Here is a 26,090-nt window from a genome sequence, read left to right on the forward strand (position 1 = left end):
AAGAAGCAGTTGAGTTACCTCCTAATATCTATGGTAGTTTGAGAACAATGAAAGAAGAAATCTTGCCAAACTAAACGCGAAGTTGTGAGGACTGCGCAAAGATGATGAGACTGGAGAGAGGACTGGGAGGGGAAAAGGTCCCTGGCTGTGTGGAACGAGTTTTGATGCTATATATCTGTGACTTGCTTGAAGTACAGCCTTTCTGTATACTTCTACCAGACAGTGTTGATCAAGAGCTTGAATGGGAGAAATTACTGCAAGTCTAGACAACCAACACTCCCACTGCTGGATATTTTGATGTGCTTAGACTGTAGCTTCTAATATTTGAAGAACTGTTGCCTTCACTCTTGGAGACAGACAATGTTACTGCAGAGGTGGGAGTGGGACTCTCTGGTCTAGTGCATGAAAGGAGGAGATTACTCATTGCTACTATGAAGCAGAGACATTTTTTGGAAAAGAGTGGTAGAGTCTCTAACCTACTCCATTCCTCTGAGTCTTAGGGCAAGAAGTAATCCAAGGATGATAGAATAGTAGAATAATTTCTGTCCTTTGTTTCAATCACAGAATGCTTTGAAAAGATGTAAAATACAATTAAAATCTGAATGGATTTCCCTTATTTTGCCCTCAGAACTCAAATGCTTATACAATATAGAAATATGCCTATCAAGCATTGATTTCCCTCCTCCCTGCTGTCTTTCTCCGCCACATTTCATATTTGTTTGTAAGAACAGATTGTTCTTCTGAGATGTCTCTGAACCTGGCAATGCCTCAGAAATATGCTGCTCAGTTATTCAAGTGACAGTTATGAACACTAGAGCTGGCTGGATACATTACACACCCAGTTTATCCAAGATGTAATTCAAGACAGGCCATTTATTCAGTTCAACTACATGTAAAGCAGACCAACTCTGTACAGCAATGCACAGCATCAGGAAGAAGGTAGTTTTTTTATGGTATTCATTCATGTTTGCACATGTCTTCTCCACTTGTAGGGAAGTAAAATATGTTGGGGATTTCTGGGCCAGATGCTTCAAGTTGCTTCAACTTTCTTTCTGCTAGATAAACACAATAAATCACAAGCTTGTTTGAAGGTAGAGTAAGTCAATTTCTCTGATAAGCACAGTAGCCTCTGCAAAGTTATATCCTTTTAGTCCACTCTTGTTTGGCCATTGCAAAACTGAATCATGTGACATTCAGTGAAAGAGCAGGAGAGGATTAGGAGGGAATAGTACAGCAGTTTAATATTTCTTACATTGCCCATAGATCTGGAAAAGAAAAAGATGTTGAGCTATGTGCTCAGCTACCCAAAGACAACTTGTCCTTGTATGTAAGCTCTGCTCTTTCACCTTGCTCTCACCTCATTTCTGTACTTATCAATCTCATTTTAGCGTGCATCAGCACAGTGGTCTGCAGGGCAGGAACCACCATCTGTAAATCTTTGAAAGCTACTGATCTTAGCATCATAGAATCATTAAAGTTGGATAAATTATAGCAACCTCCATCAGACAAAAACAAGCAAGGAAAAGGAGACTTGAGTCCACCATCCAGGGAAGGATGGGGCCTCAAGGCAAGGTCCTTCTGTGTCTCCAGACAGCAGAAATGGTCAGGTTAGCGGCAGAGTGATCAGGTAAATCTGAGGGTGCACTCAGACTAGAGCAGGTAGGAGAGACTCAAGCATGACAGGGAGGCCTTATGGCCCCTTTGGAAAGAGGCAGAAACAGATCCTGTTCGTGTTGCCTGCCTGGGTACAGGGACTTACAGACATGGGGTCTCAGGATTGCCAAGTACAACTCTCAGGAGTTCAGGGCTGTCACATCTCTCCAACTTTTTTGCCAGATGCTAGTGATCCTACCCAACTGAAGAATTTGGGTTGATAATTAATGAGAATTAAGCCATGCAGAAGGCATAAAACCCCACATTAGAAGGCTAGTTCATGACACCGTTCATTAAGCAATTACTTGACATTAAAAAAAGACAGCCCAATGTGGCATTTCCATTATCCAGTTTTATTATACTGAAGGATTTTATAGAACATGTACTTCCCTGCTGGGAACTGTAACTTCTGAACAGCTTCTTCACCCTCCAAGGATGTTAACACTCTCTCAGGTTTCTGAAAACGAGTCTCACATTCAGAGCACCTCCAGAAAGCCTTTGACTAATGCACCTACACAGGAAAAGAGAAGGCTTTGCATAGGAGAGGTAAAGTTATCCTGAGCCCTCACATGATATTGGAGGAATAAAACATCCCACTAGTTCGCTTTAGCACAGTGTTCTTTGATATGCCGACACATTAATTTCCATGCTCTCACAATGATATCTTGGATGCTTTCCCAGAGGCAGTGTGAGAGCCAAGAACTCATGCTCACCATCATCACCCACTGAAAAGGAAAGAGTGGAGAAAAAGGTACTGTGAGATTCGAGCTACTTGTGAGCAAAATGGAGATTTACTGTTCATCTGAGGGTAAGGAGCATGGATCAACACCAACACTGGACAAGAACGAAGTGTGTGAAACCATTCAAATCCTTGTATATGTACATCTACATAAGTATGCCACAAAACATGAGCTACAGGTAAAAATACTTAAAAACAGGAACAAACTATAAGGAAGGAGAACAGGGAAAGAAAAAATTTGAAAAGGGCCTAAAAGGCTACATTTTTACTATTTGAACACTATAAAAATGTCTTGGTTTGCCACTTTGTAGGAGGAAGGAGAATAAGAAGGCAAGTATTATATTATTCAATAACAGCTTCAAGTGTGAATCAGATTAAAAGAGTGAGTAATTCCCATCCTCATGGTCAATTACCAAAGTCTGCTGAGGAAGTTGCTACTATAAGTTTCATCACTGCTACTTCATGATTTGTAGTTCTGAGGGTGGCACAAGTTATGAGAAGTCAGACCTTGGCACATCACGTGAGTTGGAAAGCGATTTCCTGCCCTCACCCAGCCAGGGGGCCAGGGTGATGACAGTGGCACTGCAGGGGAAATACTGACCCTGTTGCAAAACCCCAGCACTGCAAAGAAGTATCAGCACTACTGTCCATGCTGGTTTTTTGGAAGAGGGGAATGGAAAAGAGATGGAGCACAGTCCTAACTGGGTTTTGAGCCTTTCTCTTCCTGGATTTGGATGCTATGTTTTTCAGAGTAAGAGAAAGGGAGGCATGGGCACGAACCAGGATTTGTCTTCTTATCTTTGTTGTCCTCCATCAGTAAATACAGAGGCTTTTTAAGGCTAGTTTGTCAATGGGAACAGGAATTAAGACATAAATCCCAAAATATTTCCCTGTGGTCACTTAGGTATCTACAGCAGTCTTGGCTCCTTGAAAGAGCACAGAGGCAATTTCATATCTCAGGAAAAAACCCAGCTACGACTTCACTGCATCTCTCATGAAGTAAAGTCTCTGCAAGAGCAGCTGCTTCAGCATACTTCCCCTTCCTTCCCTGCACTCTGCTAGCTCACAGGCCAGCAGCTAAACGTGGTGGCTCAGCTCCTGTTTTTGCAGCTGTCCTGGACTAGAGAAATCAAGGAAAGACTGGATAGCACAGACAATGCAAAGGTAGTGTGTGGATGTACACAATATCTTCATCAGCTAGGAAGTCTGTTTGCCCTTTGGCAACCGTAACTGTAACTCCTTGAATAGACAGTTTCATCAGGGGTGCTTTTGCATTGAGGACCTTTGAAGTGAAAGACAGTAACACCCAAGGGTGATGAGGGAGCTGGCAGAAGAGTTCACCAAGCCGCTCTCCATCATTTACCAGCAGTCCTGGCTCACTGGGGAGGTCCCAGATGGTTGGATGTTGGCAAATGTCACACCAATCCACAAAAAGGACAGGAAGGAGGACCCAGGAAACTACAGGCCTGTCAGTCTGACCTCAGTGCCTGGCAAGGTTATGGAGCAGATCATCCTGGGTGCAATCACACAGCACCTACGGGATGGACAAGGGATCAGACCCAGCCAGCGCGGGTTTAGAAGGGGCAGGTCCTGTCTGACCAATCTGATCACCTTCTACGATCAGGTGATCTGCCTGGTGGATGAGGGGAAGGCTGTGGATGTAGCCTTTGACATTATCTCCCATAATATACTCCTGAAAAAACTGGCAGCCCATGGCTTGGACAGGGGCACTCTGTGCTGGGTTAGGAACTGGCTGGAGGGCCGGGCCCAGAGAGTGCTGGTGAATGGAGCTGCATCCAGCTGGTGGCTGGTCACCAGTGGTGTCCCCCAGGGATCAGTGTTGGGCCCAGTTCTGTTTAATATCTTTATCGATGATTTAGATGAGGGGATTGAGTCCATCATTAGCAAATTCGCAGATGACACCAAGTTGGGAGGGAGTGTCGACCTGCTGGAAGGCAGGAGGGCTCTGCAGAGGGACCTGGACAGGCTGGAGAGTTGGGCAGGTTCCAACGGGATGAGGTTCAACAAGGCCAAGTGCCGGGTCCTGCACTTTGGCCACAACAACCCCATGTAGCGCTACAGGCTGGGGACAGAGTGGCTGGAGAGCCAGGTAGAGAGGGACCTAGGAGTGCTGATTGACAGGAGGTTGAACATGAGCCAGCAGTGTGCCCAGGTGGCCAAGAAGGCCAATGGCATCCTGGCCTGTATCAGGAACAGCGTGGCCAACAGGACCAAGGAAGTGATTCTTCCCCTGTACTCAGCGCTGGTGAGGTCACACCTGGAGTACTGTGTCCAGTTCTGGGCCCCTCAATTCAGGAAGGATATTGAGGTGCTGGAGCAGGTCCAGAGAAGGGCAACGAGGCTGGTGAAGGGACTTGAACATAAGTCCTATGAGGAGAGGCTGAGGGAGCTGGGGTTGTTTAGCCTTGAGAAGAGAAGGCTCAGAGGGGAGACCTCATCACTCTCTACAACTACCTGAAAGGAGGTTGTAGGCAGATGGGGGTTGGTCTCTTCTCCCAGGCAATCAGCAGTAGGACAAGAAGGCATGGCCTTAAGCTGTGCCAGTGGAGGTTTAGGTTAGACATTAGAAAGAAATTATTTACAGAGGGTAATCAGCCGTTGGAATGGGCTGCCCAGGGAAGTGGTGGATTCTCCGTCCCTGGAGGTTTTTAAGATGAGGCTGGACGTGGCACTTAGTGCCATGGTCTAGCAACTGTGGTGGTAGTGGATCAAGGGTTGGACTTGATGATCTCAGAGGTCCTTTCCAACCCATCTGATTCTATGATTCTATGACTTTTGACCTAGACATTGCAACAAGATCTCCCTTAAATAGCCACAAGCCCTTATCATTCTCATCCCTCTCTTTTATTTTGATGAGGCATTACCCCTGACCCCCTTTTGCAAACTTGGGCAGGGAGGGGATCTGTTAATTGCCAGACATTGCATTTTTAGTGGAAGTCTGCTTCAGAAGTCTTGTTTTTCTAAAGCTAACCGGTTGAGTGATTCACAAGATCCATGCCATTACACAGCACAGTATAGCTCCATTGGTTAGCATCCTAAATCTGCCAGATGACTCATTAGAAAGATAAGCAGCAGGAGAAAATTCACTACCAAAGATAGCATTGTGACAGCAGCATCCGTTAGTCTGAAGTTCGCAGGAAAAAGCTACCATGCATTGGCATTTTTGAGTACTCTGCACTTTTCAACCAGGATGCAGAGGAAGATCAAACTTAGAAAAGAAGGGCTTTAAATAGAAGCTCAGTTCAAAAATAAAGTGTACTCTTAGGAGTTATGTTCCTATAATAAATTTAGAAACAGGAGTGGAATGAAATATTTACAAGCATTCTCAGGTGACAGGCAGTATAGTCAGGTGGACATCCCCGAATATGACATGCTGTTTCAAATACAGATTTCCAAGAAAAGCAGGGGCTGCACCATGTCTTCTTTTTCTGTTTATTGCACAGTGCTAAGAACATCAGAGATGTGTGAAAAGCTATAAATCTTCACATGTAGGCAATCTGTCTCAAGTGGTCTGACAACTCATGTCAATAATTTTTGTATTTACTGCTTGTCTCCTGGTTTCCAAGTAATGAGTATCTCTGTGGTCAAATTTTCAAACCTCTACTTCCAACAAGGCACAGGAATAAGAGCTTATTCACATGTGCTCAACCCATAACAGCTTCCAGTCTGATATCCTTGGGCAGATTTTTAAAAGCACTTGGCAACAATATTCCAGCAACAGCCTGAAGAGAACTTGGTGAGATACTGTGGCCAAAACTCTTCTGGTAGAAAACGTACAATATTTCCAACAGTTAAAATTCATTTCAAAGAAGCAAACTTGTTTGTATCAGAATCCAGGGAAAAAGGAATTGAGCACAGAAAGATAAATAAAAAAGGGTGTTTACATTTGTTTTGTTTGCAGAAGAGAATTATTTTTCTGTTTGGGGATATTTTACTGGTAAATTCCATCCAATGTTTTTTTGAATTCTGAAATTCATTCTCAAGCAAGATGTAATATTTTGTGACATATTAACAACACATTAGATCTTGTGAGTTAAAACTACAAAAAGAAATACTTTTTGCAAACTTTCAGCTTGTTGAAGATGTTGAAAAAAAAGATATTTGTTGTTGATCTAGGCTGGTTTTTTTCCCAGCTGTTGAAAGAACTACCACAAACCAGAAAACCAATTATTCACATGGCTTTAATATTGTTTTGTTTGTTGGTTTGTTTTTTTCAATCTACCTCCACTTTTAGATAAGTTTATGGTAAGAAAGAGAAAATTCAGTCCTATATGTTTCCCTGAAAATACAATTTACTGAATGACCCAGAGAAAAGAACTTCACCTTCTTCTGCAGGTGATTTTATCTCTGTTAGGAAACATGAGGACAGACTGTCATTTTTGTAGATAATGAAAGTATAATGGAGACACTACTTAAAGACGTCCTATTCTTTCTGCTGTATTTAAAGAATTTACTTAAGGAAAAGAGACAGGTTGGATTTGTATATTGCAGTTGTTTTATTATGCAACAAGATACAAGACATTACATTTCTCATTCCTTATTGCTGACTTTTTAACCAGTTCATGTCACTTATTGTTTAGACTATCATATATTCATACTCTATATTTAGAATACCTTTACAGATTAAAAAGGAAAACTTTCCATGTATACTGTCTTTTCAGGAAGAGAGAGTAAAAATATAATGAAGCTTGGTTTTGTAACAGAAATATGATGTTAAACATGGGGGAAAGTATTTTGTGCTGCATTAGAGTCATTGAACTGTTGTTAATTCTAGAAATATTTCTGACAATTATCTTTCCAGATATTGAATTTGGTCAATGTATCTTTAATTTTTTGTAGTTGATAGCTCCTCAGGGGTTGATATTTGGAGTGGTGGATTTTAACACCTCTGTAGTGACTTGAATATAGGGTTGAATGCAACCTCAGCAAGTTTCCCAAGGACACCAAGCTGTTTGGTGTGGAGGGAAGTGATGCCATCCAGAGACCTGGGCAGGTTTGATAGGTGGTCAGTGTGAAGTTCAAAAAGCCAAGTGCAAGATGCTGCACCTGAGAAAAGGCAATCCTAAGCACAAACACAGACTGGGTGGAGAATGAATTGACAACAGAACACAGTGAGGAGAAGGACTTGGGTGTGTTGCTTGTTAAGAAGCTCAACTTGACAGGGCAATGTGTGCTCACAGCCCAGAAACTCAATTGTATCCTGGGCTGCAAAAAAGCAGCATGGCCAGCAATGTTGAGGGAGGTGATTCTCGCCTCTACTCTACTGTCATGAGACCCCACTTGGAACACAGCATCCAGATCTGGAGTCCCCAGCACAGGAAGGACATCAACCTGTTGGAGCCAGTCCAGAGAAAGGACACTGGGGTGATCAGTTGTCTGAAGCACCTCTCCTGTGAGGAAAAACTGAGAGAGCCGAGGTTTTTCACCCTGGAGGAGAGAAGCCTCCAGGGAAACCCGATGAAATTATGGAGAAGGTTATTCTGAGAGCTATTGAAAAAACACTTTAGAGACAGCACAGTCTTTGGTCAGAGCTGGCATGGGTTCATGAGGGGAAAGTCCTGCTTAATGAGCTTAATTCCCTCTTATGAAATCATTCCTCTAGTTCACTGAAGGAAGCCAGAAAATATAGTGGTTTTGGTTTTTAACAAAGCTTTTGATACTGTCTCTCACAGTATCTTGTTATACAGAATGTCCAGCACACAGCTAGACAGGTCCAAAACATGTTGGGTGAACAACTGGCTGACACAAAGAGGTGTAGTAAATGAGGTCACATCAGGCTGGAAGCCAGTCACCAGTGGGGATCCTCAGGGCTCAGTTTTAGGGCTAGCTCTCTTCAATGTTTTTATAAATGATGTCTACACAAGAGCCAGGCATACACTAAGTAAGTATGCTGATTATACTAAATTAGGAGGAGCTGCAGAATCCCTCGTGGGCAGAGGCCTTACAGAGAGATTGGATTAGACTAGAGAGCCAGGTAATCACCAACCATATAAAATCTAACAAGAGCAAGCGCTGGATTCTTCAGCTGGGAGTAAGTAATCCTAGTTACATGCACAAACTGGGGGCAAGAGGCTGGAGAAAAGCCTGGCAGAAGGAGATGGTTTGGGTTGGTAGCAAGTTGAATATGAATCAGCATTGTGCCCCCTTGCAGCACAAAAGGCCAGCTATGTCCTGGGGTGCATCAAGCACAATATCACCGGGCAGTCAAGGAAGGTGATCATCCCACTCCGCACTGCACAGGTGTGGCCTCACCTCAAGTCCTGTGTGCAGTTTTGGATGCCTCCATGTAAGAACATCAGACTGTTTGAGTGTGTCTGAAGGAGGGCAGCTGTGATGGTAAAAAGGACAAGACCCTAAGATGAATGGCTGAGGTCAGCTGGTTTGCTCAGCTTGAAGAAGACAAGGCTGAGGGGTGACCTCATGGCAGCCTAGAACTTCCTCCAGGGTGGCAGTGGAGAGGCAGATGTTGATCTCCTCTCTCTGGTGACCAGTGGTTGCACATGAGGAGGTGGAAAATGTTCTCCACCCAGAGGGTGATTAATCACTGGAACACTTTCCTTAGGGAACTGATGAGGGAACCAACCCTCCAGAGTTCAAAAAACGTTTAAACAATGCTCTCAGAACACATGGTGGGATTTTGGGGTTGTCCTGTGCAGGGCCAGGAGTTGCACTTGATGGTTCTCGTGAGTCCCTTCCAAATTGAGATATTCTGTGATTCTATCATTCTATGGTCTCATCTGTAATATATCTCATCTATCACCTAATTGCCTCATTTATAGCATTATAAGTAAGAAGACACATGGTGTGGAAAAAATACTTAAAAAGAAAAATAATAGTTGAGGAAATAATAGAAAGAGGAAACTCCAGTGTAGCAGCTTGCATCTCCAGCTGTGATATTCTTCAGGATTAAATGGACAATCCACCATGAAAAAAACTACATAACCAGTCATAACATCTTTGACTAAAATTAGATTTTATCTTTTGGTGAAAGTACATGTTTGAGTGACAGTTGAAAATCCTGCTGAAAGACAATTTTGCTGATTTTTTGAGAAGTTGTCCATTCTTCACTGGGAGATGTGACTTCTCAGCATATTTGAAAAATTAAGCATACTGAGTATGGAGGTGAGAAACTCACCAGAAATCAAGAGGTTTATTTACAAATGTCTTTCTATTGAAAGCAGTTGAAAAAAGCAGCACCTGTAATGCAAGACAAGAGTGAGAGGTAAAAGCTGATCCACTTCACCTTAAAACCAAACTGACACAGAGATACCTTTGAGAGAATTACATATTTGTCCAAATCCAGAAGGCCGAGAGGTAGACCATCTGAGTTTGGACAGTTACAGTAAACTTGAGAGGAAAACTGACTAGTTATTCGTTGACTGTGAATAAAGCGAACGAGGTTTATTCAAGACATGCTGGAGAGCATCTCCCTGTAAGCCAACAACTTTGCCTGCAAAAGGGACCACGAAGTGCAGAAAATGCACAGAAATCAACAGCAAACACACAGGTGTCGTGCTGTCATACAAGCTGACCCTACTTGAAAATTCTTGTGTGACAGAATTTTGCTTTTACAAAGGTGAATTTGCGTGTGGAGTGGGCAAAGCAAAAAGCACATGTTTTGGAAAAAGTGTGGCGATCAGGACTCAGAAGCAAAACATGGTAGAAACTAACCTGCATTATAAACACAGCCCAGCCAGGCACTGTCTTCAGAAAAAAAATAAAATGGCAGCACCTGAGCACTGTTCCAGACAACAGACCTAGACATGATGGGTTTGTCTGCATTTTCCCAGGGCTAGCATCTTCCTCTTTGTATGACTTTTGAAAATGAAGGCAGAAAATTAAACAAACAAAAACCAACAAAAACCCAAATAAAAAAAACCCAAACCAACCATTCAAAAAAGCCCCTAACCAAATAAAAAAAAAATCAAAAACTCACCTAAAAAAACCCCAAAACAAAACAACACCCCCCCCAAAGAAAACCCAAACCAAACAAAAAAAACCCAAATCAAAAACAACAAAGAAACAAACAAACAAACAACAACAACAAAAACCCCAAAAACAAAACCAAAAACAAAACCAAAAAACCCCCAAAACCCACAGGCACGACAGTAAAAGAGAAAAAGCAGAACATTTTTGTAAGAAAGTAGTCAAGACTATACATGCTGCTTGGCTAAAAAGAGAATTCAAGATGACACAAGAAAGTCCTGATAGCTTTCCAAAAGCAAGGGTAAAAAAAGAGGTGTTAAAACATGCAGAGATGAATAGAGAGCGCAAAGAACCATGGCAAGCACAGACAAAGAGAAACACATTGCCGGTACATTCTGCCTTCTCTTCAGGGGCTTTCAAGGACACCAGAAAAAGGGAACAAGTGAGTTCATCGAGGAAGAAAAAATTCCGCCAACAACCTGTTGATCCAGGAAGCCTGCTTGTGCCTTTGACTCACAACAGTTTGTATGAAATTTGTCCAAAAGAGGGTACCTCAACCCCACTATTGACATTACTGTGCAAGGAGACATTTGCATGTAGTCAAAATGTGAGGATGTCTAAGGATTTCACACATGTTTTGGAGGAGATACCTTTCAGGGCATGGTATTAGGGAAAACCATGTACAGCTCTGCTGCTGGATCTGTAAAGCAGGAAATGGAGGAGGATATTTCTGAAAGGGCAGCAAGAACTGACTAATCTTCATGATCACTTTGGAATTTTTCACTGAGCTCCTTCTTCTCTGCCATCTGAGCTATTCATGAACATATCCCAAAATAAGTCTTGCCTGATCCCCACAGCTACTTTTCTCAGCATCATACAGTGTGATCCCAGCCCAGGAGAAACTCCCTGCTGGAGTGTGGGCTGATGCTCTGCAGAGAGATGAAGTAGGCACATGCCATGAATACTGCCCACAATTTCAGGGCTCATCCTCATCAGTTGTGATGAAGACAGGGATTCGACTGTGCTATTTCACCAGCTGCCTGGAGACAGGCTCCTGGCAGATCTAGCTCAGTCGGTAATGCTGTGACAAGGACACTGCCTTGCAGATTGATGTTAGCTAGCTAAGCCATGCCACTGCCAGCCCCATGACATCTCCTAGAGATGGGGTACTCATGTCAGCTTTTCCTCACACATAGGACCAGGGTCAGTGAGATCTGAGACATGGAGTGCTGCAAGTAACAAACCAAGAGGCTGAAACACCCTGTGTAAGCAGCTAATAGGCCTTTTGTGGGTTGTATTCTGGTTATTTTACTTGCACAGCAGAAGGGTGCAGTTCAGTTGGGAATCACCCTTATATCAATTCTAGAGGGACAGCAAATACAGTGATAGTTTTAATTACATTAAAACCATGTCTAACAGCTAACCTTGGGCAGATGCTTTTGCATCTTGGCTGGATTTGAATGGATTTAGCTTGCACTCAGATTTGGATTTAGGTTTACCCCTTAATCTTCCATTTCTTTATAATTTCATCTAATTTCATTCCATGCAACCTCCTCAGCAAAAGCTTTTGTCATGACATAAAGCAGATTGGTTGTCATTGCACCATTCACTTCGTCTGAACTCTCCTTCAAGATCAAGGATGCACAGTTTGTTTATTTGTTTGTTTACATATTTATCCAGGCTGCAAACCCAGATTTTAGAGGGGGACAGGAGGAGCCTTTGATCTTGAGCAATAATCAGCAATGAGCTTTTGATTCCTACAACTGCTTACATTATTTTGCTATGGCTTACAAACTCAAGGTTCTCTTCCTAGGTAGAAGGACAAGAAACATTTCCCTTGCTCTTGTTCAAATTGTTTGCTTGTTACCCTTTAAGATGAAAGTTTGTGCTTTCCACAGCTTTTAAGAGATACAGATTGCACTTTTTTCTTAGATATGATGAAAATAGAATTCCTTGTTTATTTATCAATGGAACAACAGAATGGGAAGGGAGGGGGAAACACAGCTGAAGGATCACCCAGAACAATAGATTTTTCCTCTTCTGAAAAGCCATAGCATGGGGAATAGTTATAGCACAAATCAACCCACCTGCCCCACAAACAGCACAGCATTGCTGTAATCCGCCTTATTCACAGCAGCTGTCTTGTGACTGCGTAACTACTCCCCACAGGCTATGACTCCCTTCTCTAGGATGTCCTCAGGTATCCTTCTCCAGAGGCTGCTGCACTGCCCTATTTCCTAGAGTTTTTACTCCAGTCTTATGGCTTTTATGCTACCTCCACAGTCAGACTCTTTTTCTGCTTCTCAACAATAACTGCTCTCAAATAGTTATCAGACTATATTTCCTAATTAGAGAGATGTAGGCAGTACCACATGCACAATGCCAATAATGTGGTATTATCAATGGCTTATGGATGTTTATCTAGTACCTGCCAAAACTGTGACTTTTATTCCTGCCTGGTATAATGTTTTGGCAGTCTTTTGGCATCAAAAGAGAGACAGCTAATACTCATTCACGCCTCAATGAAAATCAAAAGACAACACTCCTCTGTAAACTTGGAAAGTGATTACCACTCAGTGTTGCACAGAAATTACAATGCAAAGAACCAGGCAAACCAAAGATGGAATTTCGTTTAAAGTTCTGCCTTAAGACCTCAAAATCCCATTCCATCCATGCATGTGTACTGGATGGAAAAGTTTTAGCAGCAACTTGTTTTGCTAAGTAAACAATATCAAGTTAAGACAGAAGGAAAGTATTTCTATTCCACTGACATCTAAAAAGCAATAGATTATGCCTAGCAGCAAGTTATGAATAGATTTCATGTTCTGAAACTTCATAATGCTCTTAAATTTTAAGTTGCCTGTATTTAGGAAGATTTTGTTTAAACTAAAATGAAACTATGAATGCTACAGAAATGACCTCTTGTTTTTCAGTACACTACAAAAACATCGGTGTTCTCTTTTTTCAATCACATGGAAATTTACTTTTGCTAACAAACATTAGTTTTTATGAATCCACATTAAAAAATATTTTAAAAAATCGTACCAAAGTGGCAAATATCTTGTAGTTCTAAAAGATGAGTTCCAGGAATATTGTTTAAAACTAAAGTCTCAGATAACTTCCTAATATGAATTCTGAAAAAGAGAAACAGAAACAAAAGAGAAATCAGTCATGTTTGTTCGTCAGATTTTTTCAATTTTGAATACACATACAGAAGACAACACAGAAAATTTACAGTTTCCTATCTTGTAATACCTTTTGAAAATGTGTCTACATCTTTCAAACTAGACTAAGGAAGAAGGTCATAAAGATATCAAATTTTGCAGTGGAAGCCTTCTGGACCTGTATCTGATAGGAGGATTTAGCTTTCAAATTGTATTGGAAAGTATTATCTGTTTGTGTTTCAAAAGATATGCATGGCAGACCCTATATAGCTATAACTGTATATACACGTGTGGACCAGCCAGTCCAGGGAGGGGATTGTCCCACTCTGCTCTGCACTGAGGTGGTCTCACCTTGAATATTGTGTGCAGTTTTGGGCACCACAATATATTATATTAATATATATTAAGCTCTCAGAGAATGTCCAAAGGAGGACAACAAATATGGTGAATGGCCTTGAGGGGAAGCCGTATGAAGAGTGGCTGAGGTCACTTGATATGTTCAACCTGGAGGAGTGGGAGGGAAGACCTCATTTCAGTCTACAACTTTCTCATGAGGGGAAGAGGAGGGGCAGGCACTGATCTCTTCTTTGTAGTAACCAGTGATAGGACCTGAGGGAATGGCCTGAAGTTGTGTCAAGGGAAGGTTTAGGTTGGTTATTAGAAACAGGTTCTTCACCCAGAGGGTGGCTGGGCACTGGAACAGGCTCCCTGGGGAAGTGGTCACAGCACCAAGCCTGATAGAATTCAAGAAGTATTTGGATGATACTGTCAGGCACATGTTGTGACTCTTGGGGATGGTCCTGCACAGGGCCAGGAGTTGGACTCGATGATCTTTGTGGGTCCCTTCCAGCTCAGCATATTCTGTGATTCTGTGATCTTAGTACATTTTTAGAAACTGTCTCCTATTTTGTGCAATGCTTCTACCTCCCTCCTACAGAACTACCACTTGTGGGCTGGTGTGTAGAAAAGGAGAGGGCTTGTGGATTCCAAAAACAGGCCTCCATTTCACACAAAGTGTAATTCCAGGTAAAATGGGCCCTGGTAGTGATAACAACAAGAAAAAAATTACCACAGATAATATACCAGCATGCATAACCTGAGGTTGTCTGAACAAAACTTCTGAAGATGCTGGGTATTTTCACTAAATACTGAAAATATTCACTACCCAAGCTGTCTGGGCAATTTAGCTGTTCCACCTGCATGAATTTGCAAGCCCGCACTGCAGAAGCACCTTACCTTGTTTGCAGTGTCATTGTCATACTTCACTGGCACAAGCATAAGGAACAGGAACCCAGGTGGCTCTGGTAAGTCCCACAAGCTCTCTGATATCGGTTTCAGAGCTGTGAAGTATTCTTCACTTGGTTTTTAATTTTAATGAGTTGCTACTTGTGACCTCTAAACCTATATCCTATACAAGGACACACTCTGAATTTGTTTTGAGAACTGGTGAGAAGCATTTCATAATTATTCTTCTTTAAGCTGCTCACCCTCTGTGCATTCAGCTTTCTTGCAAATTATTTTCCACCAGTATTTCTGCATGAAATTTCTGGTATCTTGTATAGAAAATTTCCTTTATCTCTGAGAGCACAGGATTCTTAAAAAGTGGACCTTGTGGATAGTTAGAGAAAAATGAGATGCTCAAGTACACAGCAGAGGAACAAGAGGCAACAGTCACAAGTTGCAGCAAGGAAAATTCCAATTGGATATAGGGGAAAAAAATATTGTTGTATGAGTAGTTTAAGGACAGGACAGGTTGCCCCGAAGTGTGAAGTGTTGTGCAATCTCTGTCTTTGGGGATTGCCAAGGTGTGACTGAACAAATTCCTCAGCAAAGTGAGCTGGCTTTGAAATCAGAGCTCCTTGAAGCAAGAGGCTGGGCCAGATGACCTGCAGGACTCCTTCCACTCTCAGTTACCCTGTGGCCCTATATTCTTTCCACAGCATCACCCTTTAGCACAGCTGGCATGCCAGGCTACATCCAAGAGCAAATCTGAAGAACAAGCTTATCGTGTGGCACTGTGCCATTCATGGCACAAAAATTTTACTAGTACTCAGGCAAAACTACTTTAATTTCACCCTGATATTTCATAATGAACTTTCATGTAATGGATATAATTTGATTATAAAAACAAGCTTTACAACTTTTAAATATATAAAATATTCCCTTTTGTTGTCTCTATAGTAATCATTCATATCTAAAGCTTAATCTTCCCTCTTAAATCACATCTAAACTGCAAAATAATTTTACATTTCCTTCTATGATTCTGCTGCTGTCCAAAAGTAGATGGTAAAGGTAAAGCCTTGTCCCCTTTCCACTCAAAACACGGAACATTTAAAAATTTATTTTGGTTATATAAGATTTTCTTAGAATCATCATGGAATGATTTGGGTTGGAAGGGACCTTAAGAATTATCTAGTTCCAATCTCCCTGCCATGGGCAGGGACACCTTCCACTAGACCAGGTTGCTCAGAGCTTCATCCAACCTGGCCTTGAATACTTTCTAAGATGGGACATCCACAGTTTTTCTGGGCAACTGGTTCCAGTGCCTCACCACTCTTGCAGTCAAAAATTTCTTCCTAACATCCAATCTAAATCTCTCCCTTCTTCCTTAAAAGACAATCTTTGCTTTCTGGTGCAGTCCGCTGGTTGTCCTCATCCACCTATCAGGTTGTTTCCCTGCCCCCAGCCGCATGGTTCCCTGGCAGTGAGCCCAGGCTGGTCTCACCACCTTACATTCTTCCCAGCTTGCCTTCGCACTGTAACAGTAAGCAAGTAGAACAGTCAGTAACAATAAGTAGCAGTAAGCAGGCAGAACTATAAGCAGAGCAATAAGCAACTTCAAGCAGAACCACAAACAGTCCACCAGTCCCCCACCACAAAATAGTTCCCCAGTCCTTCAAACAAAATGGCTCCCAAGTGCTCTGGCATGAGACAGCCATGGAAACTCCTGCTTGTAATAAACCCATCCTATTTCTTTCCCGGAGAATCACTATCTTCCCATGTAAAAAATCATTCTCTACCTTTTCTATAAGGCCTCTTTCACCCATCAGAACCCCCAAGTCCTTCTTGGCAGGTCTCCTCTCAGTGAACATCTCCCAGCTATACTTGTGTATACTTGGGACTTCCCTGACCCAGTGTCTTAGTTTAGCAAGACACAAATGTCCGTTAAGGAGGGCAGGGCAGAAAAGAGGAGCCAATGTCCTCCCTTTATGTTATTACAACTTTGAAATTAAGAGGCTTCAGGTGGAAGGTGTGGAAAAGGAAAATAACAGCTCTTCATTAACAAACCTGAATAAACAACAATGGTGCAACTAAAACTTTCAAAACCAAAGTCCTAATTCCCGAGGTGGAGGGGCTCCCGTGGCAAATAAGGGGGGCCGAGGGCGGGCTGTCCCCAGTGGCTCAACAAGTGCTCACAGACACGTTAGAGATGGTGGCTCCTCAGCCAACAATTAAGTGGGGTTTTTTTTCCTGCTGGTCCCAGGGCTCTGGTGGGGTTCTCGGGTCAGGCAGCCGCTGCGGGAAGATGTTCTGATAATGCAGGCCCACAGTTCGGGGCAAAATAACTAGATCGAGACGATCGGGGGGGGCTCTCCCAGTCGTTCCTCGACAGCGGTGCTAGGAGGGGAGAAAAACCCAAACTTCTTCTCAGGGAAAAGAGGGGGGCAGCTGAAACCAAGGGTGGCTGCTGCTCTGTCAGTTGGTGGATGGCAGGTCCCACAGAGAAAAGATGGTCCGAGGCGTGGCTCTGGTTGGTTTTATAGAGAAGCCTGCCCCACTCCCGTGCCGCTCTGTGTGCGACCCCACTCCTTCCACCTTTCCACCTCCCCCCACTCTGGAAAAAAATGGATGAGGGGGGAAGTGGGAGAAAGGGGTAGGCTTTCATTGTAGGTGCACACTATCCAGTAATTGATATTGGGGAAGAATTCCAACATCTCTTTTCAAACCTACAACTTGTTAAACTTCCTGAGATTCTCCTGGGCTCTCTTCTCAATTTTGTTCAGATGTCTCTGGATGGCACCCCATCTTTCTGTAGAGTCAGCTGTACTGCTCATCTGCAAACTTGCTGGGGGTGAACTTGATACCTCTGTCTATATTATTGACGGAGAGTACTGGTTCTAAAACAGACTCCTGAGGGACACCACTTGTCACTGGTCTCTGCCTGGACCTAGCACCATTGATCACAACTCTCCAGCCGAGTCATCCAGCCAATTCCTTATCCATGGAATAGCCCACCCTTCGAACCCTGTCTCTCCAATTTGGAGATAACGATGCCATTGTGGGACTGTGTTGAAAGCCTAAGAGAAGCCTAGGTAGATAATATCTGTATCTGGAGTAATTTTTTTCTCACATGTTTCAGTTAATGTTTCCTGAAACTACCTAAATCTATTATTTTATTATTTAGATTGTAAATAGATGGTGTTTCTATATACCTATATGCATACCTGATTTTTCACTACCATTCTGTTCACAGTTCCATTCATTTGTCTCTCTGGAAACAGTGTAAGGTGTCCTCAACCTCTGTGTATCTATTAACTGAGACTGGGCTTATCCCTGTCTCCACAACTCAGTTCTAGTTTTACCTTTGTTCTGTATCTGGAATCTGAGTTATATTGTCTGTTGTGCAACTATTCACAACGCATGCCAGTTAATTACCTGCTAGAAAATGTTTTATATGTCCTTAATTCATTCTTTTTATTCTGACAGTATGTGACTTTCCAGAAGGAAAACAAGCAACCAGGCCAGTCTGAATTCCTTGTTGATCTGCTTTTACCACATCTGACTTTCTTTTATTAGATATATGCAAAATTAGATCTGTAATTATAGCTCTTATTATCCCATCCTTTCTAATCTAGTGACAGATGTTCCCTCTGGCATCTGGTAGTTCCTAAATATGAGATAAGGAAAGAAGTTTAGGAAAGTAAGTTATTAACTTCGATTGTCAACACACCATTTTTCAATGACAAGCAGAAAGGCTAGGTAATCTGTAGAAGTGGAAAAGGAAACTGTTACAGCCATAGACACTGAAATTCTAACAGGGATGAAACAGTACACGTGAGCACATTCATGGAAAACCAGCAGAAAGATGCCTGATGCATGGAGTATGTGCTCACAATATTACTGAGATAAATAACATTGCCTGGTAAAAAAAAAAAAAAAGGAAAGAAAAGGAAAAAACCCTACACTTGGGATAAGAAAAAAGAAAAGTAAAAATGGAATTTATTCTTCACATCAATCAGCTTGCTTTTTTCAAGGTTTTTCCCTCCTTCTTAGATTTCTTTCAAGCTTTATTGCCACAAAGTGTTTGGAAGATAATGTGTTTGTTTGAGATTCCCAGGAGTATCCCCTCAAAACAAGGTTCTGTTTTCAGCATGTGAAGTTTAGATTATTCAGTAGGGTGTATGTTGAGGTCCATACGGAAACTTAAAAGAGGTGATATGAAGCTGCAGAAGACTCAGAGGAAGGCATTTCAAAGGAGAGGCTCTTAATATTCAATTATGCTAAAAACTGTGAAAACAAGGCTCTACTTCTAAGAATAGTCTGAGAAAGCAAAGAAGCAAGTGGGGAATCTGGATACGTGCTGTCACCTATTTGGCCCTAACAATGACAGTGAAGCAAGGTCTCACACATCAGTTTTGCATATTGAAGCTGGAGTGCTGCTTCCGGTGTAAGAGGAGAAGAAGCAGGGAAGAGGAAAAGTATTACAAAGTATTCTTTTCTGGTCATCACAATCCATAGAAACTAAAGCAATTCATAAAGATTCCCACAGCAGCTTCTTCATAAACCAGACCACAACTAACAGAAAAAAACCCAGAGTTAAATGAAGCCTTCTGTGACTGAGCCTCTAGGCTAAACTGCATCTCCCATGGTCAGTACAGATTCCTGCATGAAATATGCTTCTCCATCTGGCCTGAATTTCCTGTACCAGAGTGTGTTTTTGAGTAGACTAAGGAAGGTCTTTACAGGCTCACCAGACTGACATCCAGGCAAAACTTCAAGTTTAGACTCCTTCAACACTGGGGCAAACCCCACAGCTTTTTCACTCCACCTTTAATAAAACATCAGTCATCAGCCCCTTGCAGAAGCAAAACACACTAATACACTGGTCTTGGGTAAAATAGTAAGACATGGGAAGGCTTTGAGCAGAGACACTGCTACAGACTTGATGATCCCATCTACGCTGCTTTTTGAGCTTTCTCTCTAGTTACACCCTGGGGCTGTAAGACCATCTCTCCCTCCCCAGTGAAGGTCCTTAGGACACATCCATAGCATCTGAGGTACATCTGTGCTGCACGCAGCTTTCCCACTTCTTTCCCACAAGACCCTATGGCTTGTTTCTAGCCTCTCATAGCATCAAAACAAAACAAACAACCAAATGAAAAAGGGTGCAAAATTAGAGAGAATGGAATGTTGTGGCAGTAAATCTGCAGTATATGAGAAAACTGTGGTTTAAACATGTTTCAAAATGGCTTTTTGTAGTCTCTTTGCTAACTCATGCTTTCTTCTTCCCAAGACCCCCCACGACAAGTGTTATCCCATGCAGGAATGTCCTGGGAAGATGTCCTAAGGTGTTCTCATTGGACCTTGTTAGCCCCTTCCTGTGATTGGGTGTTCCTGTAAGCCCCTTGAGACTTCTAATTGGTTACTCTGTGAGTCCTTCTAACCCTATAAATGTAACTCCCCCAACAATAAACCCTCTCTTGCCTCCTCTCCACGCCGGTGTGCTGTCTCTGTGCCTGCCATGGAGCCATGTGGGTGGGAGGAGGGGAGAGCACCTCTCCCCTCCAGGCTCAGGACCTGAAGAAACCCCTGGCGCTGGAGTCCTCCCCCCATCCACTTAGGACATCGGAAATGGTTCCTCAGATGGAAATGGAACTAGAACTGGGCCGCCCCACACCATGGGGGGAAAGAGATCCAGAGAATGTGAGTCAGAGACCGGTTCTTCAAGCTGTCAACCTTCATTCACATTGCTCCTCTTAGACAGTGGCAGTACCTGTTTGTGCCCACACCTGCCATCCCACATGAATATGGAAGTCTGGCACGTGGTAGTGAGGATATGTACATGTGCATGCTTATGTGCACGTGTGTGTATGCAGCTAATTTTAGGCAGAAGATTCCTGCCTGCATGCTGGAGTCAGGGAACTAGCCACTTGTCCAGTAAAGCACACTTCATCCCTAACAGGAGGCAAAACAAGTCATTGCACTCCAGGACAGCTCATGTTTAATTTCTTCTCTTGCAGAGGCCATTGGATGAGAAGAAGTGCCACATCCAGTCCCTTCACAGCTCCCATGCTCTCAGAACCATGTGGAGCACCATATAGGCAAGCTGTTACCTTGAGTTCTGTACTCATGCGTGCTTTGGAGCAGGCACCTGATGGAAAGCTATGTCCAAATACTTGGAATGGAGACGGCAATGGAAGAGAAGCATGGTTTAAAAGCTGTTTACCCGGTGCTGGACACTTCCAGATGAATGCGTGCTGGAACTTTCTGTGTTTTGCCCAAAGAAATGCAAGCCTCTCAGAAAGCCATTTTTCATTGTGTCCCTTCATATCAGCCTCTGCATAAAAATGACAGCTCTTCCTGGGAGATCCAGGCATGTGACCTAGGAAGAAAATGGCAGTGTAGCTGCCACAGGGAAATTCTGATGAAAAAAGAACAACATAATGGCACTGTAAGTTCCCAGTGGCTGTTTTGCCTTCCTGCAGCTGCCACTGTCATCTACCTAGTGTTCCCATCCCTCGGGCTCCTGGAGCAGCATGCAACCAAGCCAATGGGAGACCTGGCTCCTGAGATAATCCAGGTAAAGCTGGGAAGGACCTTTCCCAAATACATTTCTGGGTCTAACACTGATGAATCCCCATATCCTCTAAATCCAGCTGGCTCTGAGAAAAAGGGAGGCATCCCCCACCTTCTGAAGAGCGGTGAAGAACCAAATGAGAGTAAACATCAAGCGTCTTGTGACAAAGTGATTTGGGTGGAAATCTGTAGTTGTGGTTCTGTGGCCTGCAGTGGCTGCCTGAGTTTGAGAGGATGCAGAGAGGGACATGGTTGCTGCTTGCAGAGCCAGTGGTCAACCATGTAGCTGAGTCCTTCAGCTCTTGCCAAAAACTCAGTCTGCAACACATCAGCTCAGGGAGTGCTGACCAGGAAAATAGAACTGTGCACAGTACAAAAGCAGGTGTACAGGAGGGTTTGTGTCTGTGTTTGATGATTTTGATTTTGAAGTGCAGATGCGTGTTTTTAAGTCAAGGTCAGTGCGATGCCATCACCTGTCTGCCATGAAGACCTAGCAGGCTGACCCCCGTGACAAGATGAAGCAGCATAGGTTGCATGCTTCTGAGCTGTCCCACACCTCCAGTGAGCAAAAGGGAGAAAGAAGTACCCAAGGGAAAGCCCTGTGGGGCTGAGAAGATCTGTGTGTCCTGAAGGGTGTTCTTGACAAAACCACTAGTATCTAGCTTTTCTCCACGTGCAGGGATCTCTGTTCTGATGCAGCAGCTGTTGGTAACTGTGCTTCTCATTCTCAGCTGTGGTAACGGGGTCTGCCCCACACCACTGCTTGGCATAGCCAGGGCTGATGGGTGGGATGCTGGATGGTTCTGCAACAGGAGCCCTGGCAGTCACAACACCCGGAGGCAGAAAATGTAGTGCCATGAGCATGCAAATAGCCAGCAGTGGCTGCTTACAACTGCTGTGAATAGCCTGAGCTGTATGGCTGGCAGTGGAACAGAGCCAAGTATCCTGATTGCAACAGCGTGCAGGAACTCTGCTTCTCTGTTCCATGGAGACTTCAAGGAGGGCATAAATATGCCCTGGTGTAGAGATAAGGTCTGTGTTATTCTATTTTGTTGGATATGTCTGAAAATCACAGTCACTGACATAGACTTTCCCAAGTGTGATGCTCAAGTGGACTCCGTAAGCCTGGTAATTTCTGCCCAGAGTTGCACTTGAGTGTTCCCCTGATGCCCTGTGTGTGGTTCCAGACAAAACTTCCCAAAGCTGACAGATGAAGACATGAAGCTGTGCTAAAGCATTCAGGGCTTCATTTCTTTCTATAGTGACCTTAAGCCACTTCATTCCTTTTGCCCCAGGTTTTCAGCTATAAAAGAAAAATAAATACACCTTATGTCTCGAGGATATTCATAAGTTAAGTCTGTTAATTAGTATAACACATGTTAGTATGGTAAATGAGCCCACATAAACAGATAAGAAATACTGCTGTGTTTAAGTAGAGGAAAATGTCATTAAATTATTGTTAGTAGAAACTGTAAATATACTGGTTTCTTCACAAAGCGATCTTCCAGTGCTGTGGTCTAAGTAAGCATGTCTCACATGAGCTCAGTCAACATTGCATGGAAATAAGCTTTTTTGCAAGACTCTATTTATACACTATAGTGTGGGCAAATGTGAGCTCTGTCTGCTCCTACTGCAAGCTAAAACAAACATGAGGTTGTATTAGTGCAGATAACACAGGGTAAGTGCCACAGGTAAACTTCGAGAGCAAACTGTGTCTACCTGCAGAAACTGATGGCTGAACCATTCTCCTGGCCCTCATTACCACAGTATGACAGCTTTCTGCAGAGAGGCCCTGCATTGTCTTTTACTCTAATGTAACAATAGCCAACCTGGGGAAAGCAGTTTGAAGCAGCAAAAAACAGAAGCAAGTGAGAGGAGGGAAGCAAAGTTCTCCTGTGCCTGTGGTGGCTATTTGCTGTCTCTTGTTCGTAGGAATACTGCAGTACTTTTCACTGAAGTCAAAGGAAGTCAGCTTTAAAAGAAGAAAATAATGTTTAAAGAAAGGCTTTTGCCTCCCCACGAGGCTGGTTTTCCACAGTCCATTTCTATATATCTGAAGCCAGGCATTGATAATAGGAGTCCTGGCACAGAGTGCCTCTCTCAAGTGAGCAGCGCTGGCACCTGCTGCTGTCGACTCCACAAATGGGATCAAATCTGCAGCCTCTGTGCAGCCACAGCTCCATTGCTACAGACCACCAGATTCGTCCTTACTTTTTCATTTTCCTCCAACGTTTCCAAGTTCCAAATACTCCTTAAAAGATTTACACTTATGAAAAGATGGTAACTAATTGACTGTCTGTAGCTGATAAAATGTGTTTCTGAATAAACTGCTGTCATTTGTTCAAGAAGAAATAAGATCCAAAGTAAGTGCCTAAGAAGTTTCTTTAGCAGTATTTTTTCTCTTCCCAAATCTCTACTGTCAGTGCATTTTATGAGAGAAAGAATTTTTTACTTTTATTAAAGAAAGACCTACAGTTAGACCTCCTCTTTTAAGCTAGGAGATTTCTGACATAAGAATGTTTTCATGTTTAATATGTTACTAAAATATACTGTTGGCAGATACTCTGCCAGTAGTGATTTCCCCTGGGAAAGTGAAGTAGTATAGACTTCCTTCTTCATCTGAGGAAAAAAAACCAAAACACAGAAATGTGTTTTTCCAGGCAGCTGGTCAAGGAAGCAGGTGTCAGACTCATAAGAAAGTCTGCAAGTTGTGCATCACAGCCCCCTTCTTCCCCTGCCCAGCTGATGGCAACACTCGACACACACTGAGACTGTTCCTTGTGTGAGGAAGAAAATACTTCCTTGTTGCACTGAGGCACATTTAGCCTATGCTACATATAATTTGACAGTCATTTCTGCTGCAAGTTGTACAAACAACTTCCAGTTCATGTTGTCTTTATTTCCTGTCACATCTATCTGTCATTCGTTGAAGCTAAATGTCTCTTTGCAAGTTGTCCAGCTGCTTGGTTTCGGTGCTTGGCAGGCTTGGCTGTATTTTCTAATTTCATAAATCTCCTTTCCAGTCTTCTGCCTCTCCAGTCTCCCCTGCAGCATTTACATCTCTCCCTTATCTCTCCAACTAGTCCACTAGTCTCACCCATACACTTCCAGATCAGTATCAAAATCCCCATCCATGTTTGCATTTAAGTCCTCTGAGGACTTTCTTGCCTTACACACTGGCCTCCATTATGCTCTCTGCCTCACCCTGCTACTCCTGCTCTAGCAGTACCAGTCTGCTCTCTGCGCCCAAGCACAATCTCCCCTTGTTGAAGCAGCCATGCTGGCCTGCCTGCCCAAGCCATCTGGACCTGGAGCCCTCTGCTTCACTGAATCCCATGGCTCTAGGAACTGATCTGCATGCCCTTTCCCTGACAATTAATTTCTTTCCTCCATCCATTGTTTTTCAGGCTATAAAACAAGGATTACTATTGCTTTCTATGAAGGATTTTAGAAAGTAAGCTGAATTAGGTGCTCTATAGATTAAGGTGAGATCATGTATTTTATTGTCTTAAGTGTTTGACATACAGGTACTACATTGTGTACTAAGGGAACAGCTGATGGATGGGAAGATGTTATAAACACATGCATGACACACAAGTCACTTGAAAAGTTGGTATTTACATTAGTTAATTCACAGTGCTGTATGAGACGACATTATTTATTTCATTATATTATTTCCTTATTTTAGGTAGCCTAGATTTGCAAAGAGGAAATAATATATGACAGTTTCTCAAGTTTGGGTAAATTTCAGCAAAACTCATGTTTCTAAAGGTGATTATTGTATGCAGGTGGTTTCCTTCAGTAAGGGTTCAGAGTGCCTTTTATTTTTCAGTGGATTGTGTGAAGTAAATCCCTAAGAATACAAGAAAAGGAAATAAAGATAAAGAAGATAAGAACAAGTGGCACACATAAAAACAGATTTACTGCCACAAACAAAGCACTGAAATCCTGTTAGTGGCCATGGGAAGTGACAGCAATAAAATTAGAGCTCAGCTTGTCATTTCACCGTTAGTTCCCTTTTTTTTTAAGGTGCATTGCTCAAAGAGCGACTTTAGTCTGCTTTCCTGCAGGTTTGTGGGTTTTGTCTCCAAAATCTTCCACCTACTACCAAAGTAAACCAGGCCTCCCCAAGCTTCCATGCATCCTCACGAGCTTAGAACACATTCAGCACTTGATCCAAGCTGGCTCTGGCACATGTTGATTCACACTAGTCAGAGTGAGGCTGGAATCTCACTGCTCCACTAAGCAGATGCTGCCAGATGCTTAAGGGCACTTCCCAGAGGAATCGCTAATTTTGTTCTCTATTCTGTCTGGATACTCACTTTCATAAAACTTATAAGAATTTATCTTTAGAACTTCCACTCTTCTTACAAGTAAGGCTGCAACTGACCCACGAGCTTAAAATTTACCAGGCAGAAACCAGCAGTGAAATGGACAGAAGGAGTTAAAAAGATCCCCAAGGCCTTGCTCTGGCGAGAGGCCATGGTGTCACTTGGATGGTGTCACTGCCTCGTGTTAATTTTAGATCTCCTCCCTGAGAAGGTCTGACACCCCAGCAATTGCACCCTCCAGGTGCAGTCAGAATACGTGGGAGAGAAAGAAGACAGATGATCTTGGTTTGCACAGCAAAGCAAGATACTCAAAACCACATACGACTCTTGGCTGTAGTGCTGGATCCAAAAAATTACTCCCATTTTAGAAGATATGTAGGAGGATTTTTCTCCCACACTGCAACCCAATGCCTGCCCTGTCATTTTAAAATTGACAGGATCCCCTCAAACAACCCACCA

General features: G+C 42.9%; 1 long non-coding RNA gene across 2 annotated transcripts in view; it reads right to left on the reverse strand.

Annotated features, from left to right (window-relative positions):
- Positions 1-26,090, reverse strand: part of LOC116780461 — a 49,144-nt gene that overhangs the window by 12,644 nt on the left and 10,410 nt on the right. The window contains exons 2-3 of one of the 2 annotated variants that reach the window (XR_004354483.1): positions 14,740-14,911; positions 13,385-13,473 (exon numbers count right to left, since the gene is read on the reverse strand). This is a non-coding gene — a long non-coding RNA (uncharacterized LOC116780461). The remainder of the gene's footprint in view (positions 1-13,384; positions 13,474-14,739; positions 14,912-26,090) is intronic. The other variant, XR_004354484.1, reaches the window with a different exon arrangement.

Source organism: Chiroxiphia lanceolata, chromosome Z, assembly GCF_009829145.1.
Source record: "Chiroxiphia lanceolata isolate bChiLan1 chromosome Z, bChiLan1.pri, whole genome shotgun sequence".
NCBI lineage: Eukaryota > Metazoa > Chordata > Aves > Passeriformes > Pipridae > Chiroxiphia > Chiroxiphia lanceolata.